This window comes from Athene noctua, chromosome 8 (assembly GCF_965140245.1).
Source record: "Athene noctua chromosome 8, bAthNoc1.hap1.1, whole genome shotgun sequence".
NCBI lineage: Eukaryota > Metazoa > Chordata > Aves > Strigiformes > Strigidae > Athene > Athene noctua.
Genome location: NC_134044.1, coordinates 17,881,663 through 17,901,813, shown reverse-complemented (window position 1 = coordinate 17,901,813; position 20,151 = coordinate 17,881,663). Strand labels below are relative to the sequence as shown.

Genomic DNA, 20,151 nt, shown 5'->3' with positions numbered 1-20,151 from the left:
GGGCACAGCGCAGCGGCCCGGCGGGGCGGGAGGCAGCGGCAGCCGCTTTCGCTTTTTGTTTCGGGGGCGTCCCGCCGAGATCGGGGCTGCCGCCCCCCCCCTCCCTCTGCCCGACGGGAGGTAAGGGCCGGGGGCGGGGGGGGCACGGAAGGGCCGGGGGAGGGATGCGGGAGGCGGGGGCGCCGCGGCCGGGAGGATGCGGAGGGACGCGGGAGGGGGCTGGAAGGACCGGAGGGAGGGATGCGGGAGGGCGGAGCGCGGGAGGGGCTGGCCGGGGGGATGCCGGCGGGATGCGGGGACAGAAGCAGCGAGCGCGGGAGGGGCCGCCGGGGGCCGCGGCGGGGCAGCGGCGCGGGGCGCGGGAGGGGCCGGCGGGCGGAAGGGGCCGGCGACGGGGCCGGGGGGCGGGCGCGGAGGGGCGGTCCCGGGCCCCGCCGTGGCCCCGCCCCCGGACCCGCCTCCCCCCGCCGCCTCCTCCCGCCGCCGCCGCCGCCGCGCTCGCCTCCGCTGCCTCCTCCCCCGAGGTATTGTTGCAGATAATAACTTGCCCCCTTCCTCCCCCCACCCCTCCGCCCGCCGAGGCAGCTGTGCAACAGCTGGAGCCCCCGGTCGGGGCGGGGAGCGCTGCCGGCCGCCCGGGGGGGGCCGCGCCTGGCTCCTCCCTCCGCCCGGGGCGCCGCGGCCGCCGGAGGGGGGACGGCCCGGCCCGGCCCGGTGCGAGCTCGGCGGCGGGGCGGGGGCAGCGCTCGGGTGCGGGCCAGGGCCGAACTTCCCCGGCACTTCAGCGGCCCCGCCGCACGCCTGCCCGCTCCGCGGCGGGCGGGGGCTGCCTGCGGGCCGGGGTCCCCCCGGGGCGGCCGGGCTCGGTGCTACCGGTCGCAGGTGCACCCGGCCGGGGCCGCCCCGCTCCGCGGCCCCGCCGCACCTGGTGCCCGCCGACCCCTCGGCCGGGGCTCGGTAGTAAATAACGAGTTGAGTAAAGCCCTAGAAGGTTTTTATACGCCAGGGGAGGCCCATCCTTCCCCAGCAGGTAAGGACGTAAAAGTTTCCCACACCCTTACGTCATCCAAGGCTTTTTTTTTCTTTTTATATATATTTTTTTTTTTCCCCCTCCCCCTTCCAGTTGCCCCCTCCTTCTGAACAGCCAAATCTTTCTCCTGCCATTGTTCAGGAGCACACGCTATGCCCCGGGGCTGTGCTGGGGAGAAGGCAGAGCTCTGGAGTAGGAGGTGTTGATGGAGAAACTCATGTGTAATTGCTCTGGCTACTGTACCTCGAGGTGCCGTTTGGCTCTGTTGGTGAAACAAGTGAGCGTTGGTTTCTCCTGATCTGTTTTGATTATTGTTTGGTTGTTTTGTTGTTTTGGGTTTGTTTTTTTTTTTTTCCCCACACCTGTACGAGTTGGCTTTTTGACCCAGTTGTCTTGTTTTGATGTTGGGTTCCAGTTTGGTATCTTTCTGTCCAGAGGCAATTGATACACAAAAGTTTTAAGAGCTTGCAGGAACCATCAGGCTTGCTGGTGTGTGTCGTCCTGCACATCCATACCACCATGGCCCCTGTGCACTAAGTGGTTTTGACGCATGTGAAGTGCAAGATCTCACGTGGAAGTGTGAAGTTTTTGGAAACACTCTACATTTGACAATTTCTTTATTTCCTTGGACTCATTTACCTGTAGAGTTTGTGCTTATTCTTTCCAGGAATGATTTTTGGGCAAGATTGTGTGAGAGAGCAGGAAGTCACTGGATGTCTTGGGAGCTGGGTGGTAGCAGCAGGTGCTGGCTTACCAAGTAGTTAGAGATACAGGACATTAGGAAGGCAGGGGAATATGTGGAGCCAGGGAACAGGACACAGGATTTCATCGCTGTGTTAACACTGCAGCTGTGTTCACGCTGGAAAATGTTGGTCGCTGTCATGTGCGTAACCCAGCCTGCCGTGTAGCAGTGCCGTTTGGGGATGTGAGGGACTTCCTGGTAACCCCCACCCTTGGTGCAGCAGGACTGGTCCAGGCAAGGCTAAGTGATACTCTGGAATATGGGATTTCCCTCAGGAAATCTTTCTATCTGAGGATAAAGATTTACTGTTGAAAACTTTTCTCTGCCAGCTGGCCTGTTCTATCTCCTCCTGCCCACCCTGTGACCTTTCATCCTATCACTCCTAAATTTGTTAGTTCTGTTATTCCCCTTTCAGTTTTTTAGCCTTTATCTGAGTTTTTTTTCCTGTGGGATGGGCTGTCAGCAGGTGACGGTGTGGGTGATGGCTGTAGGGCCACCTAGTAGTGAGCTCCTACCCTCAGTGTCTTAATCCTGCCTGCAGCTCCAGTGAGATGCTGGTACTGCTGATGGGGCCTTCAGCCCTGTGGCCCTCTAACTGTTGAGTTTCATATATAGTTTTCCTGTAATTGTTTTCTTTTTTTATTCCCCCCTCCCCACCTGAGTCAGCTTGTGTTGGCTGTTGTTAGGAAAAGCTACTAAGTTGGAGGAATCTGGTCCAGGATGGTGGCAGCATGAAGTCCTCATCAGTTATGGTGTTGGTGGTTTTCCTGCTGTCAGATGTCCTCTGGTCCTTGTAGGCCCTTCTCCCAGTCCTGTGACTGGAGGGCCTGTTTGGAGCACATGGGTTGCTGAAGGTCACAGTAGGCTTTTTTGGGGTTTCTTGGCTGGAGAGAGGTGCCTGGTAGTGGGTAGGTGGTGTGCAATGAGTCTGTTGCGACTGGGGAAATGTGCTTGTTGTGTACAGAGAGGGCCCTTGAGTGATTTTTAACAACTTCTTCCCAAAAGTCAGCCCCAGAGCGTGTGTGTTGTGTGGACACCATGGGCACGTTCACTGTGCACGTACCCTGTGTTGCCAGTGGTCCTGCCATCCAGAAGTTGCAGTCAGGGATATGTATGCCCTTGTATGCTGCATGGGTAAACTCCTGGGTAGAAATAGAGGATGCATCCAGGAAAATGAAGCTGAAACTGTGTCTCATTGAAGCTTCTGTAGGTATAGGTCCAAACTGCTATGAATCGCTGGTGTGCAGTCTCCACAGCGCGTGGTGCCTGGGTCAGTGAGGATTACAGCTTTTGTCATTGTGTGGTTAACTCCATTGTGCAAGTTGTCATCACCCGGTGTGGCTGGTACCATTGCCCCGCCATTAGTTTGGCTGGGTAGAGAGGATGGTACTGAGCTGGGAGGGAAGCTCCAATTCCTGTTGCACCATGGTGTGATTTTTTTCACCTTTGGAGAATGCTTGGAGATCAGTCTGGGTGTCAGGGCAGGATGCTGATGACCATGCCCATCTTGGTTGGTGTGGCTCCAGCTCTGTGGGTCCTGTCCTCTTCTGTGAGTTGCCATTTGGATGAGCAGTCACCCAGCTTTAGGGGTTAAAAATGTTGAATGATTCTGTGAAGTGCTCTACTGAAACAAGGGCAAACCACCAAAACCTTGCCTCTAGACCAGTGGTCCAGGAGTGGATTTCAGGTCCCATATCCCAGCAGTCATGGTTAGCCTACAGAAAATCCCAGGTTCCTGTGCAGTTTAGGTGCCTTGTCTCATGGAAACTTGAAGAGCACATTGGACCTCCAAGGTGCATTGCTCTGAATATTGTCTTCAGCTGGGATGTGTTAGTGAGAGGTAATGGACTCTGTTTTACCGGAATCAGGAACTGGTGCAGTGTAATTCAAGCTTTCAGACAATGAAAGTGCAGATTCAGATGTGTATCCCTCACCAAAGCACTTGTTTCTCTAGGATTGTTCAGGGGTGAAGCTCCAGAGCTGGACCAGTGAGTTTTGCCAGTGCACCTAATAGTGTCAGCTACAGTCTCAGTGGAGCTGGAATGCTTTTAAATATATAATATGATAATCGGTATGTATTTTTAATTATAACTCATGGTACAAATTGTGGTGTGGGGGTTCATAGTTGGAGTGGAGACACTACTCGCTTAATTTTGAAGCCTGACTGTTGCCTCATTTGTTAAAATTGCTGCTTGTCTGTATAATGCCTGATCATAAGACTTAAGTGACTGTTCTGATCAGTGAAGCCTGGTGTATGCAGTGTTGAAGAGTGAGTGTAAGAATAGCGGTGAGCTGGAAGACCTGAAGCAGTTTGACGGGTAGTTTGGGATTGCTCCTATATAAAGGATACATGTTAGAAAGGCATCACAGAAGCAGCAAGTGCTGTGGAAAAGGGGTCTCTGTTCTTTTGTACCAATGCAAGCCAAGGTGAAAGTGGCTGATTGAAAATGAACAAAATTAAGTGTTTTTCCTTGTTTACTAAATGGTGGCATTTATCATGCAGAACACTGCTGAGGACAAGAATTCAGCCATGTCTAGAAGGGAGATGGGACAGTTGTGTGAATGTCAGGTACAGTCAGAGTTACACCAGCTAATGGTGATGGCTCTTACATCATAAACATCTAATTGGAAAGAAGAGACTGTTTGCTGCAGATTTCTCTGAAACATCTCTTGCTGACTGTAGCTGGAGAAAAGCAGTGGCTTGGGTGGATGACAAATTGCTTGCAAAAAGACAGTTTCCATGCGTCTGTGGAAACATATACCCTCAGGGTGCCCACAGTGGTTTCTCTATTCCTTTGCCCATCATGGTTGTGTGAACAATGCATCCTCGGTGGCATTTCCTTCCTTGTCAAGCATCTGAAAGCCTGACCAGCACAGCTCTGCCTTTCTCCTAATAAACTCTTCTGGCTCTGACATGGCTCTGGGTGGGCCCTCTGCTCTGGCTGGCCCCAGACCGTGCTGGGTTTCACCTCTTCCCTGTGCTGTCTGTGGTAGCTCTGGTAATCAATACCTTCAGGTGGAGGGAAGTCCCTGTGGATGCACGGAGAGGTTTTAAAGGTAGCATTGGGATGATGAAGAAATATGCATTTCCTTTAGGTGCACCTCTGCTTTTTAGGTATGTAATTTTTTTGATGGAAAGAAGCCTTCGGGGAAGCAAGTTGAATACCAAGTCTATGTGACCACCAGAAGTCTGGGATTCAGCCTCTGTGTTTGCTGCGTGCACATGTGAGCAAGACAGTGATGCTCCTGCCTGCTTTCAGTCCTCCGCAGCCTGCTTTCTTACCCCAGTAGCTTTATCATCTCGTTTTGCTCTCACTCTCATAGCAGGGTAATTCTGCTGAAAGCTAGAGAGCTTACTGGAACTGCAGTCACGCTTCAAAAGCACGCAGGAGTGAAGGAGACGGAAACCATAGCTTATCTAAGGATGTGGGTTATCTGAGGGACAGATTTGCAAGGAACAATACCTTTAAAGAGTGTGGGTTATATGTAGGAAAATACAGGACTTAAAATAACTTTATTGAGCAGCAGCTCCAGAGGAGAGATTGGAGGGAAGGTGTTGTGATTGGCTTTCACATGTGCATTGGGGTGCTGGAGCAGAATGTTGATAAAGTCTGAAGAGCAATATGTTTTCCTCTTTTTAATTTCGGGAGCTATTTGTTTTGTAAAATAGAAACAAACAGAGAAAAGAAAACAACAAATCAAACCGAAAACCACAGACCAGAAAAACCCCACAAAGTTTAAAAGCTTTTTGAGAGCTCGTGCCTGCCCAAGAAGTGGGGGTTAGTGGGGTGCACAGCTTGGCTCTTTCCATTCCTCCTGCTTCTGGGCACAGCAGGGCAGGTAGGGCTCATGATGTTTCCAATCCGGACCTTAAAAAAAAAACCCGTTACCCACACTTAATCATTGTGATTAAGGTTACCAGTAGAGACACCTCAGTGGAGATTATGCTTTCATCTCAAAGACCTGGTTTCGATCACATTCTGAGCAAGCGTGAGAGCTGGCATGAAAATGATAATTTTTAAGTTGTTGTCAGCAAGTCTCTGTCATTTTAGACTGTCAGTATCTGTTGTTGGGATCTGTGGGTGACAGTGACACACGTGTGAGTCACTCAGAAGCACTCCCAAACTATCGCAATATGCTCAGGAAAGGAAAACAAACATCGGTAGAGTTGTGGGCTGCTGATAACCTTTTCTTAGAAAAACATACAAGCTTTGGAGCATTGCAGGCTGTTAGGGAGGATGTTTTCTGTAGCCCTTGATACCATAAGGGACCCTCGTAATACAGTGATTCCTCGATAACCCCATAAATTGCTTTGTTTTGGAGGGGTTGGGATGCTTGAGGGTTTCTGATTTATGCCAACTTTGTTTCTGTGTGAGAGCTCCTGTCAGCCCTCTTTGGGGTTTCCAGATCTGTCTGGGAGGGATCCTTTTTTGTGCCGAAGTGGGTTTATGCACTTGAGCTGCCTTCCTCCCCCTGCTACTGCTGCCCAGTGATGCTTCAAGGCAGGCAAACTTCCGCCAAGTCTTGCATGATTGTGCCGTCGGTGGAATAGTTAGTTGAGATTTAATATGGCCATTATCTTTAGGTAATAAAATATCAACTAACTTGCCATAACTATCTTGTTTAATGTCTATTAAAAGCCCCACATACTTCATTCACTGGGTGAAATTTAATAGAAGTTCATCTAAGCATTTATTGCTTATTTAATTTAAAAATAAGTTGATCTCCACAGTTGGTAACAGGCACTGAGGATTTAATTAACATTCAGTAAACTACCCTGTTAGCTCTGAATTACACAATGAGGTCTGTGCATCAATTTGTAACCTACCCTTTCCTGCCCCCTCCACCCCCCGCCCTTAGGCCAGTGGATCTCACTGTGGGGACTTGCAGTTCTCTCCTCTTCTCCCTCTGCTCCTGATCTCTCCTCGAGCTGGGAGACCCTCTGCCGGGGCTGTGTGGGTCCTGATGCTGCTGAGGAACCAGGACTCAGCTGCTGCTTTGTGGGTGGAGGAGGCTGACAGACCTTGCTGCAAACCTTGAAGAAAGGGCTGTGGAGCCCGGTGGGGTGGGTAGGGATGCACTGCACAGTGGGGTGAAAGCGGTCCAGCTCCAAACCTTAGTTAAGCATCACACAGGGAATTTAAAATATCTCCTGTAGGGCTTCTTCAGCAACATGGCTGGCTGCATGAAACTCAGGTTGGTGAGGTGTGGTTTTTTGGAAGAGAAACTTGAGGTGATTTACAGGTGAGTTGCAGGTGCTCCTGCTACAGTTCCTGTGTTCACTGTACCTCAACTGCGGTGGTTTATATCTCAGTAACATGCATGTGCACCTTCAGTGTTCTGTGTGCATGTACCCTAAGAAGCTCTCTCTGTTTCAGCAGTTCATTACCTCACCTTAACAGACTTGAATTACTCCACTTAATGAGGCGAGCTTGAATGAAAGCAAGGAATCTCCCAGACAGTGTGTGGCATGCGGTGACTGGGTTGGGAGAGTGATTGGATCAGCAGTTTATAAGTGGTTGTAGCTCCAGCTGCTGCATCTCCCCTGCCTCACTTGCCTGGGTGTCAGTAGCATTCCTGTTTCAGCTCAGCCCCGCAGGAGATCAGCTGTCTTGAATTTAACACACCTCATCACCTGAGGCAGAGACTTGGTTTGCTTTTCATGGGTTTGGGCAAATCTTGAGAGATACCTCAGGCTATTACTGTGGCCAAGACAAGCCTTTAATCTGTATTTCCCAAGAGTAACAGATAGTGACTGTGGCAGCCATGTGGCAGTCCTGTAGTTAATTACAAGCGGTGAACTTGGTTAAAAGAATGGTGTTAAAGTTGCAAAGTCCAAGTGGTCCAAAGCTACAAGATGCCAGAATGAAGGTCATTGATGAAACCTTAATTTGGCCTCCCCTGCAAGCCCGCACTATGGTATAGCCACTTAATTGCCAGAACACCTACTCTTTGTGCCCAGAGTGGAAGGTGATACTTAATGAGCATCTATTCAGTTTCTTTTTGTGCAGTGTGTGGCCCCAAGCCTTATTTACTACATACTATTCAAACTGGGGACTGAATGCAGAATTATTAATTTCCTTTTGTGCTTTTCTGGAGTGCTCTTTGCTCTTTCATTGGAGTGCTTTGCAAGTTGGGGGGACAGTTTTTGCAGTGCCTTCCCAAGGTGAAGGGAAGTTATTCTTGACGTTTTACTAATGCAATACTGAGACTTGGAGAGGAGTGATGTTGGTAGTCTGACATCATTCCTGACACTGAAATCCAGGAGAGAAAAAAAGCCAGTTAGACCAGGGTTATTCTCTGTAGCTAGCAGTCATAACTGATAATCAAACAGAGAAATGGTTGAAAAGAATTGTTTGTAATTGCAGACTGAAGTTAAGATCCTTTCTACCCAAGTCTGGAGATTACTCTGTACTGCTTATTGCAGTTATGCCTGTCTTTACAGTCTATCTCCCCCATCTTTTCTGCTTTTACCTGCCTCTTATGCATTATCATTATCCTTGACTGGGGACCAAGGCCTGTACTTATCATACGTAGGTATTGAAATGCCAAGTTTATTATGGAAGCTGGTGGTCTTTGCCTCTGGCATTTAGAAACCAGGACAGCTTAATGCTGTTTAATCTGAAACATGGTGGTGGGGAGGTCCAGAAATGAGAGACAAAATGGTTAAGGTCCAGGTGGTATTTATGTATAAAAACATATTTCAAAGAGTAGAATAAGGGTAATGGGGACTTTACAACATCCACTGGACACTTCCTCAGTGGCTTGTTTTCCCATGTACAGTAAGACTGCCATTTTTTAGGGTAGCTTAAGCTTCCTCTAAAGCTGTGGTGGTTCTCCATCACTTCTGATCCTGCAGGCAGTTTTTTGGGAGAATGAGAATTATACCTTCCCTAGCACAGTTCCACTTTGGTGCTTTTTCAGAGAATCCGTTTCTTTCCTGGGTTCCTTGGGATGTGCAGAGCCGAGCTTGGAAAGCACAGCATTGCATCTTTGCCATTTATGGAGGGCTTGGTGAACCTTCTGCGTAGTAAGTCTGAAATTCAAGTGTATGAGTAATCCAACTGAACTCTCTGCAGCTACTTGTGTCCCTAAAGATAAGCAAGTGTTTAAGCACTGTCCTGTACCCAAATCCTAATTTGCCCCCAAGGCAGACAGATGGGGAAGAAACTATGAGCAAAAGGGTTAAAGTTATCTGGGGAGATGTCTGGCAGCTTGGCAGCTTTTCTGAAACTGTGCTGTAGCATGCAGAATGGTTGTAGCCTATCTGCAATGAAGAGTCAGCCTCGTACAGTGTAGGAGATAATACTGTGAGTGAAGCAGTCAAGTTTCAAGCCTCTAACAGTGTCATTAAGTGACAAACTGTGGGGCAGAAGCGTATTTTGGAAGTTAGGAATAATGCCTTGGATCTCCACGTTGCTGTGGGGGTGAGTGTGGCGTTCTTGGTACGTAATGCCTCTTTTTGTGTCTCCCTCTGCATGCGAGATTTGGGAATAAGGCCAGAGCAGCAGGTGAACTTAAAACAATATAAATGAGTGTGTCTTTCCAAGGCACTCCGCCCACCCAGGTACTCAAGTGTCTGGGTGAAAGGATGGCAGCTTATGGAGTGCCTGTGTGTCTCCTTCCATGGCTTGGCATGGTGTGCTTTGTTCTGCTGCGTGGGAGAGCTGTGAACTCAGGGTGTGCAGAGGCTGGGGAAGTCGGTGGAGAAGTTTTCAAGGGCTGCATTGTAGAGTGGGAGGAGAAGGAGCTACGAGAGCAGAGCTCGTTGCCTTACTACACATGAGGATCCCTGTAGGGTGGATTCATTTGTAAGTTACTCTGTGTGAAGTTAGCTCTCATCCCCTCGCTGCACGCGACCTATGAGCAGTGTTTTGTGGTCACTGTTTTTACAGTGCATCAGATATCTGAGGATGCAGGACAGATGGGTTGGCATAACCTCACCTTTGCACTGCCTGGTGTCTTGCCTTGCTGTGATGTACCCTGGGGTGAACAAGAGGGTTCATGCTCTGGTGTTACAATGATCATCTGTGCTGGTATTGCCCCACCTTGTCTGGGGTCAGGCCACTCACTGGTTTGTCATACCTATACCTGCACCACCCTGGTTCCCTGGATGCCACAGCCCAAGCCTCCAGTCTGTATGCATTTGTACACCTGAGGTGGTGGTTTAGTTCTTGGGTCGTGCTGTCATGTGCAAGAAGCCCTAGCGAAAGTGATCTGCTCCAGCTTTGTGTTCAGGGCAGCTGTCTGCCTGCATCGGCTGCTCCCCATCCTTTGAAGGTGAAGTGCAGTGAGGCACAAGCAACCTTATGGGTATTTGCAACAGCACTTGGTAAGCTTCTTGTGTCTGAGATAATTTGATTCACACCTGATAAAGGGTGTGCCTAATTTCATGGGTGGAACTGGATGTACAAAGGTAGCTGTGTATTATCAGAAAGTCCCCCATTGGATCATCTGGTTTAGTTCCAGCTGTCTTGGTAGATGTGCCTGCTAGGATGGGAATACTTTCTGTGTATCTTAGCTGTGCACATTCTACTTGATGTGTAATGGAAGTGACTTCAGACGCTCTTGATCTCCAGAACATGACAAGGCCTATCTATCTAATGAAAGACATGAGTAATTCTGGGCATGGTATTGGTATGTTCCTGGGCTCCTGTTCACCCTTCTCTTTGTTTTTGCTTCCATATCCCATGGATAACATTGTTTTGTGTTGTCTATATCTCTGAATTTGACCTGTAGCATCTGGGGCTGAGCCTGCCACTTGTTACATTGCCCAAAGGAAAGTAGTGAGTTTGCCAAACTGCGTATTAAAGTCCTGTGAACCCGAGCAGAGAGCATCAGCTGCACCCATGGAGCAGCGCCTGGGTCTGAGGAGCTCCTGCCCTGGGAGATGAAGATAAAGCAGAGGATGGTGAGAGAAGAGCAGAGCGATTGACTTGGGGACATAGAGACTGATTATGAGGGAAGATGAAAAGGATGTAAAAAATGTGTGTTAGCAGAATGTGACTAAGATGGAGACCTGATAAGTATTGAAATGTGTCTGCAGAGGAAAGGGGAACAGTAGCTTCTGGCAGAGCAAAGCTATATGTCTAGGACTTGCAACCTGATTCAAAGCAATTCTGAGTCACGGGAACATGTGGCTCCTGTGGCCCTGCCATTGCAAGCCATTGCCACCTATAATCCCTTTAACAGACATGCTCAGTTAGATCTGAAACCTACTTGGGCTCTTCCCCGTCCTTCCTGGGGAGTTCATCTCCCCCATGGCTGTTTATCTCCGTGGTTCATGAGCTGTGCATGCTTGCTGTCTCATTCCTCAGCCCTTACTCACAGGAGGCCTATGTGGGAGGGAGGGACACCCAAGAGAAATGTGAAACTTGATGCAAAGTCGCTTGCCATGCGGAATTTGGGTGGCTGATCTGTTGCAGTTTGGTCTCTGGGAGCCTGCTGGAGATCCGTGGGCTGAGAGTCTGTGATCTGCAGCCCTGGTGGGGCTTCAGGGAGTGGGATGGAGGCTTGAGGGAGGGTGGGTTTCTCCTGCAAAGGACAACCTATATGGCATTTGGGGGCTCCTGGTAGAGCTGCACTCACCGAGGCTGTTAATAAATTCACTTGTGCGATTGGATGGGGTAAAGTGGAGGAGGGGAGCAGTATGACTCACCTAAATTAGCAGTGACCAAAAGTGGGCTGTAAACTATAGGTGACACCTCATGCCTCCGTCCTAGCTTCACACAGTAAGATCTGGCAGAGGAGATACAGCCATATGTGCAAATACAGTATGTGGGTTTGGGTCTCCGTCCAGCATTCAATCCATAAATAGGTCAGCCCCTTCCTTACGATAGAATTTGTGTGCACTTTACAAACATGAACCAACTAATCCCAACAGATGTTTGGCAGCCTCCTGAGCCCACAAGGAAGTTAAATATCATTGCACTTTGCTAGAGAGATGCCCAGGATTCAAATAACACCTGCTGGAAGAGCCCATCTAAGCTGGGGTGTGTTCATGGCTGTGTGGGTGCAGCTTTGCAGAGCACCTGCCACCGCTATGTTGGGCTGGTCTGACTGCAGTGGTTTGTGCTGCCTTCAGCTATGCAAGGGCCAGGCTCTGTTTCCATTGAAATCAATGACACAAATTTCCTTAGTTTTTGAGGGGAATGGGATTTAGCTTGGTGTTTGAATAATACTTTATTAAAATCCAATTGAAAGGAGGGAGCTGTGGATTTTGCTTGCTGCCTGCCTTTGTCCGCCTGCTGATGCGCTGTACTGGGTCTGGCTGAGCTGGAACTGGTTTTCCCCTACAGCAGCCCTCACGGTGCTGTGTTTTATGCTGGGAGCTGGCAGGGTGTGGGTAGCACCCTGGTGTTGGGCTACTGCTGAGTGGTGCTTACACAGCACCAAGGCTTTTTCTGACATTTTCCTCCACAGTGGGACAGGGTGGGCAAGATCTTGGGAGGGGACACAGCCAGGACAGCTGACCCAAACTGACCAAAGGGACATTCCAGACTATATGACATCTGCTCAGTATAAGCTGGGAGAAAGGAGGAAGGGGGTGGGGGTCACCCTTGGTCCTCTGAGGAAACCACTAGGTATATTGGAGCCCTTCTTCCTGAGAAGGCCCGACAGCTCCTGTTAATGGGAAGTAGAGAATAAATCTGTTTTTTTTTTTCCTTCCGCACACGGACCTTTGTTTTGCTTATATTAAAACTGCTTTTGTTTTACTCACAAGGGTTGGTCTATCATATTTTGTTTTCCCTCTTCGCCCTGTTGAGAAAACAAGGGGAAGGGGGGAAAGTGATAGAGTGACTTGGTGGGTCCCTGGCATTTAGCCAAGGTCAAACCACCACATGTACCCACCTCCTTGTCAGTGGTGTGTGAAGGCACAATGCTCCTGGCTGACTTGAATCCTTTGCTTGCTTCCCTCTCTTTCCCCACATGAGAACATTTAGTTACAAGCTCCATGATACCTTGGAGGGCAAGCACGTTATATGGATGTGTGTTGCTGAAGCAGCAGTGTATTCTGGAGTTGTATCTGGACTCTTCAGTTTGCAATTCATGTCCTGGCTGTTCCCGTTCCATCCCACCAAGAAGCACAGCCCCAGCCAGCTGCCAGAGATAACACACTTAGAACCAGGGACTCGGTAACTTTGCCTGTATGGAGTATTTGGAGGTCCTGGATAATCAATGTCTTGGAGTCTTTTTTTATCAGGAGAAGTTTGCTCAGTGTTGCGTGGGCCCAAAGCTGCCTGATGCTTTGCTTTCCCCTAAAAAAAAAGGCTATTTGGCTAACTTTCCAAAGAGAAAATGAAGTTGTAGCTTCATCATAGAGGAGTGAAGAGTAAGGAAGGCCTCTATATGTCCCAGCAGCCTCCAAGGTCCATATTCATCCTCTTAATGACATTCAGCAGCAGAAGGGGAAAAGAACAGGAATTGATCTTCTTCATATGGATCATTAGTGCCCCAACAGCAGGTCTGCAAAGAGCAACTGGGAATAAAACGAGCCCCTGCTGCATCTAATTTTTTTTTTTCTTCTGGGTGCTTTGAAAGATGATTGGGATGCTTTAGACACTTGGTTTTCTTGCTCAAGAAGAGCTGAGGATTGTATTCTTTCTCCTGGTTCTATTTTGTGCTCTGGCTTAATGGCTGTCCTGATTTTTCAGGCAGAGTTATAAGGCTGCTGAGTGGAAGGGGAGACAGCGAGAGGATAGTACTGGAATACTAATAAATCAAGGACTTTTCTTAGATGTTTCCTCACTCAGATCTTTATCAGTCCCTATTAAATAGGGTTGACAGTTCCAGATACCAGGGTATCCTCCCGCTATCTTCTCAGCCAAAGCTTCCTGAAGTCTCCTCAGGGCACAGACCCTGCCAGTTTTTGCCCTTCAGCATCTCAAGAAGGAGCCTTGGGTGTCTTCTGCAATGATGGAGGCTGTGGACTGCTCTTCCTCTCCCTCATCACTCTGAACCAGCTGTGGTTGCTTTGTGTGTGCATCTGACTTGCCCCATGCTGCCGGTTACTGCTGCCTGGTCTTTTTGTCTGCATTAGTTTAATTGAGTGAGGAGCTTGCAGGAGAGGCTATTCATTCCCCTGGTAACTATGCTTGACAATAAGAAGCTATTCTGGGGGTGAAGGAGTGGTACAGATTTGTTTTCCTTGGCTGCAGATTCGTAGCCCCTAGTAGTTTCTCACTCATATGAAGTGAGGTTGACTTGGTCTGCCACTAATTAAAAGCCAAAAGGATATGCAGTCCTCTCCAAAATAATTACCATCTTTGGTGAATGGAAGAAAACTCTGCTCACTTCCTGTTTGTTTACAGATCCCTCTGTTTTGCTGCATTACCTTTGTGCTGCCCATGATGCATGGGAGGGCCCTAGCAGGGCCAGCAGCTCCATTCTGGTGCAGAGGGAGTTTGTGCTTGAAGCATTTCTCTGCTTCTGGACCAAAGGGTACATATGGGAAAAGCACGGAGTTATCAAAAATTTTATTAAACCTAATAATTTAATTTGGTGGTGTGTGTTTTTTCTCCAAGGGAAGCCACTAAAGGTGACAGGCAAGTGTGTGCACCCCGTGTGCAGGAACACTTTTTATCTTGACTTTTTATGGGCTAGAAAATGACCAAAAAAAAAGTTTTGATTGTGACTATGCTCACTACCAGGAACCCTGAATGTGGCAGCTGGAGTTCCTAGAGAGTTTGGTTTCTCTCAGTAATTGGTTTCAGATACACATTAACTTTTGATTCATGCATTGTTCTGGGCCTGGTGACGTAGTGGAAGGTGTCCTCTCTCCTCCCCGTTTGCTCAACCTCTGTGTTTGTCATGTTTCTGTCACCATTGGGGCTGGAGCAGGAGGAGAAGGATGGAGGGTTTCCTCCCTTCAGCTGGTCCTAAGTGTCCATGTAAGTGTTTGTGCTTCCTTCAGTGCAAAGTGGAGGGGGCTGTCTGATGTCAGCATTGGCTTGAGGGCTGGAAGATGTCCCGTCCAAAGTGGTCAGGTTCCCGGACAGCAAGGGTTGGAGCCCTGTGGATCCTGTTTGCTCTGTGCATGCAAAGGCAGAAGCACATCTCCAGGCTCTCTACTTACCCCCACCATGATCTCTTGGTCGGGTTTTGGCCTCTGAGCACCAGCTGGTGTAGGAGTGACCAGCTGTCTGGGCAGTGGTCGCTGGCTGAACGTACATCCTCTCAAAGCAGTGGTACAGGGGTAAGCAGAAGTCTCCTAGGACCAGGTTTGGAGGGTGGGGCAGGACCAGCTCCATCCATAATGCTGCTTATGGGGATGTGCCCAACCTGCTGTTGGAGGTTGGTGATGGAAGCCATGCCTGCTCTCCTGCAATCGCCTCTTCTGCTTTGGTACCCAAGGTGCAAAAGCAGGTCATGTTCACTTTGCACAGGGAGAATTCCCAAAGTTGCTGTGCCTGCCTGTGGGGCTCACAAGAAACAGCAAATGGGTTGTATTTTCTTTATCTGCCTTTTTCATGATGGCAGTATCAGGCTGTGCCCTTAGTAACAGGGTTTTTTTAATGCAGATCAAGTCCCTTGTTTTAATTGACTAAGAAGAAGGAACTTGAAGAGGGTATGAACCCATGACCTTGAGATAAATAGTTTCTTATTGAGTCCCCAAGCCCCTAAGCTGCCCCCTCTTCTGAGAGTAGCGTGGTTTAATCAAAGGTCAGAGGTTTTGTCGTCTTTGAGAGCCTCAGAAAAGGAGGGCAATGTGAGCAGGCTCTTCTCAGTCCTCTATGAGTGCAGTCATTCTTGGCCTGTCAAGTTCCTATTGAGCTCGCTGTGCTTATACTCTGTTCCTAGATGATGACTCTCTTGACCTTCTCTGGTCTCTGTGAATACTGATAAAGGCCTGGTGATCAAGTCAGATGTGTTTCTGGGGATTGTAACTAGATACATGGTGGCTACGGGTGAATGGCTTATGGGAGGCTGCTGTGAGCCTCTCTGTGCAGCAGGCAGATTTGCAGGCTTGATAGGACATAGTCTTCACTTGCCAGGTCTGCCCACTCAGCCTCCCACGCGTGTCTCCTGTTTCTGGGCTGTAGGCCAAGTGTGGTATCTCATGTACCACGGTGTGGTCAGTCTTGGTGAGTGCTGACTTGTGCATGGCCACTGCTGTCTGAGATGATGTGGTTGCTCACAGAAGTCCCCACCTCATTTTATTCCCTGTGTTTCCTTCTTGGATAGTGACCAGGCATGTGGCTGTACCTCTCGTGACAGGTACAGTATTTGTCTTACTCTTTTCCTCCATTCCTTCCTGCTTCCTGACTGCAGTCACTAATACTCCCTGAGCCTGGCTGATGGCTGATATGGAGCTGGTCTTGCTTGCCTGTTGGATGCTGTCTTCCTCAATGTTGTGCCAAGTCAGTCTTTGAAAATATCAGCTAGCACGTTCTGGAGAGATCTTTATCTCAAAAAGCTTCTGTGGTTCCTTTCTGGTTTTCCCCATCACCAAATGAAAAAATAAAAACACTTGGCTTGATAACAGAAATGCTGGCTTCAGGGCTGGTGACAAAATTCCCGCTGACAAGCTTAGTATGGTATGGTAGGAGTAGGCGAGGACAGGTATGATGGTGGTGTTATGCTGTTAGGTGCTCCTGTGAATCACACCAGAGAGATGGAAGAAGGTTGAAGAAACCTTTCTTGGTCTCAAGTGTGTGATGTTACACCCAGACACTGTAGCTAACATTTCAAACGAATAGGCATGTACTCTTCCAAAATACAGCACTAGGGTGCAGCAGGTTGGAAGATATCATGTGGCAAACTCTTGGAAGAACGCAGCGAATTAATAGCGAAGAAAACTTTGTTCTGAGAAACAGATAGGTGTATGGGAAGAAGCATGATCTCTCCCTGTGAGTATCGATGAGATCGGGTGCTGAGAGATGTGTAATTGCTAACTTTGCCGTTCTGCAAACCAAAAGCCTCTTTCCACTGAGAAACAGGAATGTAGTCAGAGTGAACCAAATCATACAGGTTCAGGGGTGCAATTTTATAGTCATTATTGGTGCTACAGGCAAGCAATAAAGGAAATACATTGCAAGTCCAGTGTATATATTACTCCAGGACAAGATAAAATGGTGTGGATGGGCTAAACCCTTTTTATTCTTTATTTTTAAGGAGAGGAAAGATGTGACAATACTTGCACTTACTGTGATGAAGGTATGTGATAAATCATAGTTCCCTTTTGCAGGCAATTAATTAAGCCCCTTTGGGAGGAGGGTAATCCACAGAATTCCCACGGAGTTCAGTATGCTGGTTCTCCTGCACAAGGTGACAGAGGGATGTCTGAGCTCTGCTGCCTTTCCTTTGCTTGAGCCCAAGCGCTGGCTGGGAGGATGGCAGCGTGTATAGGGCTGGGTACCGAGCAAGCAACATGACAGCTGCATCCTTGTGTTCTCTCAATCCCCACCACTGTCACCTTTGGGGGAGAAAGTTCTCCCTGACATGCAGGGGAAGAGTGTGGAGCTGTGTGTTGTCCTGCAGACAGATTACCAGGTCGGTGGGCTGAGGTGGATGGGTGTTTGACAGCTAAGCTGCAGAATGGTGTGTGCATGGTCCTGCTGAGCTGGGGGATTAGGATCAGCTTTACTTCCCATTGTAGTGCTGCTGAGTTTGCTGGAGACCCTCTCTGTTCCCTTATTTTAGTTATCAGTGCTGGGCTGAGGCTTGCACACGCTGGGGTGGTGGTGATGACATGCGGGGAGAAGAGGGGCAGTGGCTTTGTCTGTGGTGAAGGTCTGGTGGCTCTGTGTGACAGCAGCCATGTGTGTCGTCCCACAGTGGAGTAAGAGGTGGCACAGAGCACCCTGGCCGTCCTTCCTCCCCATCCCAGCCTGGCGGGCCACTTTGTCACAGTGCAGAAAAGTTTATCGGTGTAAAGCATGGCCTGAAAAACTCCCCGTGCTATTTATTTTTTTAAAATTTCCTTGGCAATAAGGGTTAAATTCAATGAGGAGCCTGGCTTCCAGCTGAAGTGGGGGTAATTTAAGAACTAAAACAGCTTTTTTTTAATGTATTTTCTATATGTCTCCATCCCCATCTATGATGGAAGTAATGGTACTTTCTTGTTCAGAAGGTGGATGAATCCACAGGCATCTGTGGTCCTCCTTGTTTTGAAATGTAATAAAAGCAGTTATTAGGGCTTGTCAGAATTGCTCCAGAATTTTTTATCTATATTTGGTATAAAAGGCTCCTTTCTCAAAACGGAGTTTCTGCGGGAAGCATCAGTTTGCAACTCAGTTCTTGTTTTGTAAAGGGAAAAAGTGTAGTGGTTTTTTTTATTCTTCTGTTTGTGTTGGTAACAACATTTGTTGAAAACAAAAATGTTTTCATGAAAAGCAGTCAGCGGTGAGGCCACTCCACTCTCTGATGTCTGATTGCTATGCTTCCATGTTAACCTGTGCCTCTCTGCCCCATCAGGGCTTTTTTGGTTTGTTTGGGTTTTTTTTTTTTTGAAGGAATATGCTTCCCCAGCTTCTTGATACAGCTGTTTGGAGAGAGGAGCAGCTACACTGAGAAACTTCTTTTTTTTCAGTACAGGTGTTCAATGCCCTTTGCTGATCCCACCTGACTGTATTGTGCCAAGGCTGAAACTGGGGCAGTTTGTTATTAAGGTGTAAAATGAAACAAGATAACTAATACTTGGTCATCCTTGGAGATGGTGGGGAAGGAGGGGACAGACATTTCTAAACCAGAAAGTTTTACTTATCTTGGCCGATTGTGGTTTTTTGTACATCATGATGGATGATAATGCTTTCAAAAATATCTAGCCTGACCAAGTGGGCACAGGAGTAGGGAATCCAGTTGAGTGACAGGTATTTGTTGCTGTTTTCAAATGATCTGGTCAAAACTGGATAAAGCATAGAATCATAGAATTGTTTAAGTTGGAAAAGACCTTTAAGATTGTCAAGTCCAACCATTAACCTAGTGCTGCCAAGTTCATCACTAAACCATGTCCCTAAGCACCACATCTATGTGTCTTTTAAATACCTCCAGGGTAGTAAGTCTTGAACACAAAGACTGTCTGGTCATGGAGGCTCTAAGTTTTAGAAGTTTTGTTTCCAAATGTTTTTAAGATAACCAATAAGAGCTTACCATGGTGCCAAGGGTTTCATTGTGGTGGCAGTTGAGCAAGCCTGGGATAAGATGACCTTTGCCTTCAAATTTTGGCCATTTAAAACCAAAATGGTTAAAGTAACATTGTCCTTTATAATAAAACCCTTAGACTTGAACAAATGTGCACAAAAAAAATGCCATCTCTGCCCTAGGAGATTTCAACCTAAAGGTGAGCAGCAGAAGACCCTGGGCTGGGAGTGGGGAGAGCCAGGTGCCTTCCTGACCCCCTTGGGGTGCAGTACTTCTCCTCTACTTCTATATGTGCTTTTGGTCACTCACTGTTGGTCTCTTTTCTTGACTGAGCATCTTAAGATGCGGGGAGGTGTGTTAGGGCAACATTCTGCCTGTGCTGTCTGGTGAGGTTGGCCATTGCTTGCGGGGTGGTGGTGGGGAAATGACATTGTATTGGATTGCAAAACATTATCCTTTCTTTGAAACCCCGGGTCTGTGGTGCTCTGATACTGCGTGAGAACTTGAAAGGGAAATCAGTTATCCTTCCTTGATCAAGAAGGTGGGGTGCCTTTGAGTGACAAACTGCCCCCCTCTTGCTCAAGATCTCTCTGACCAGGCTTGGTGAAATGCAGACAGCAAACAGCAGGGGGGAAAAAAGAAAAAAACCTGAAAATCAGTGAGGCTATTTGGAAAATCTTCCACTTCCAGTAGACTGAGGGAGTGTGAACAGCATGAAGCCAGTAGTCTGTGCTTGAAAATACAGGGTCCAGTGCTGATGTCAATTACAGACACGTAAATCACAGGCAGCACTGCTGGCAGCGATGGGGAGCTGCTGAAAGGTCACTCCAGCATGGGACCCACAGGCTTTCTGGCATAGATGTGCTGATTCCTCTTGCTCCTTAGCCACCCTTCTTTTCTAGCTGTCCTTGTGCGTTTAAAATAACACGGGTGTGACATGCCTGGTCCTGCTGATGGGTTGGTCCCCAACTGTTGCCCAGTGGCTCCAGCTGAGAGCTAGTAGGGTGGCTCTTGGCCATCAGGATGCTGTAGGTAGGGCTGACTTGTAGCTTCCTTAGCCACTGCTTAAATCTGTCCTGCCCAAAGTGATTTTTTTGTTTGTTATATTACAGCAGTCTCGATCCGGAAAAGCTGGATGCCGTCCCTTCAGTGCAAGCTGGATCCCATCCCTTTGGTGCTGCCATGCCACTGGAGTGATGTCTCCCGCTTCTTCCCCCTACTCTCCTGATCTTTTTTTTTTCCCCTCTTGTTTTAGTCTCATTTTTATGAACCCCAAGATGAATCTGACAGCAAAGAT

The 20,151-nt window shown here is 48.4% G+C and overlaps 1 protein-coding gene across 4 annotated transcripts in view; it reads left to right on the top strand.

Annotated features, from left to right (window-relative positions):
• Positions 1-440: 440 nt before the first annotated feature.
• The window catches only part of LPP (LIM domain containing preferred translocation partner in lipoma), a 331,834-nt gene continuing 312,123 nt past the window's right edge, over positions 441-20,151 (top strand). For 3 of the 4 annotated variants that reach the window (XR_012634082.1, XM_074912516.1, XM_074912519.1), the window contains exon 1: positions 441-524. The gene's annotated coding sequence lies outside the window, so the exon portion shown is untranslated. Of the gene's footprint in view, positions 525-904; positions 1,031-20,151 lie in introns of those variants that run through there. The other variant, XM_074912517.1, reaches the window with a different exon arrangement.